The sequence below is a fragment of the Lycium ferocissimum genome, chromosome 2 (assembly GCF_029784015.1).
Source record: "Lycium ferocissimum isolate CSIRO_LF1 chromosome 2, AGI_CSIRO_Lferr_CH_V1, whole genome shotgun sequence".
NCBI classification, from domain to species: Eukaryota; Viridiplantae; Streptophyta; class Magnoliopsida; order Solanales; family Solanaceae; genus Lycium; species Lycium ferocissimum.
In genome coordinates this window covers 9,054,475-9,056,058 of record NC_081343.1, presented here as the reverse complement: position 1 = coordinate 9,056,058, position 1,584 = coordinate 9,054,475, and positions in this window count along the sequence as shown.

The window sequence follows — 1,584 nt, the reverse complement described above, 5'->3', positions numbered from 1 at the left end:
TTTAATTAGTCTCTTCTAACCCACATATATAAAACATCCATGTGGCCCATGGCCCACACCCATGTGGCCGGCCACTTGGCCATTTTTATTTCATGGATTTTAACTTTCCAATATTCACTTTTAACCCCAAATTTTTCCTTAATATTCCATGCCATTAAAATCATAAGCAACTTATATCTTAAAACAAAGTCGTAGTTAAAAGTCTCTACTTCGCCTGCCGGAATAGTCTTGTCCTTAACTTATCATGGTTAACTCGGATTGTCCCGATGTACGAAATACGGGATATAACATATATTCAACAGAAAAATAATTCATAATAATTAAAAAGCTAAGTAGATGTAAACAACGTAAACAAAAGAAAAATGTGATTTCGTTTGAAATTGAATGTCCAATTATCTCCTAGGTGTATTTTGTGGAAATATCGTTCCCAAAAATAGGTTCTGAAACTGAAATTTGTGTTACGAACTATAACAACCCTTCCGGTCGTTATGGAAAATGTCAGATCACCCCATCAAATAGAACCTTCCCAAGGGTAGAAAGAGCTAATAGAAACTCGGTTGTATAAGTCTAAGAACGAAAAACTTGACTTGTCTGTGATGGTGGTTTAATTTTGTTGAGTCCATCGGGGTGACGTAGGAAATTAAAACTCCGTTGGGAATTCCAAGGCCACGGGTGGATTCGTATGATATTTTATGTCTATGTGCATGTTTTGTTTATGTTTGTGAGGCCTCGGAGGAAATGTTGGGTGATAGAGTGGAAAACTGAGCAAAAGTCGAGCTTACTACCCAAATGGCACCATTGCAGCAGGGTGGGTACCGCTATGGCGGCACCACTACAGTGGTGAGTCCCTTGCCGCCAGCAATCAACCTCAATTCGTGTGTCCATTATGGTGGGTAGTGGCCCGCTATGGCGGTGCGCCAAAGCGGGATATGGCTCGCCATAGCGGGGCTCGGGGTTTTTTTGGTCCGCTATAGCGAGCACTTGACCGCTATAGCGAGACTGCTGCAGCGGTGGTTTGACCGCCGCAGCGATCGACGGGAGCAGAATTGCGAGTTTTAAACACTTGGTTCCGAATTCTTTATTCATAAAACTCCAACACCGTTCCCCACAAACACCTAGGGAGAAATTCCAAGCTAGGGCAAGAATATTCTATAGAGGTAAGTCTCATCCATCCTTTTCAATCATTCTGTATCATCTTCATCATTATCATCCCTTTTGTGGGTCTTCAATTGTGAAATTAGAAATAGTAACCCTAGAACCTAATAAACCTTCTATACTTGATGGGTTATGATTGTTATCACTTATTTATCATCTAATGGCTTGGGTTAACTCCTCTTAATCATGAATCGAACCTTTAGAGTCATGAACTGAGTGAATTGAGACTTAGGGTTCCATAAAAATGGTAGCTTGGCCATGGAATCTGCTTGTAATTGGAGCGTTGATTAATCATTGTTATAGTTTGATAGTTAGCGATTTCTAAGGCCCTTGTTAGATTGTTTTACACCTAGAAATCATTCACCCATTGGAATGGGGATAAAAGGAAGGGTGTCTTGTATTGACTTTTGTGACTAGAGTATTTGTGAC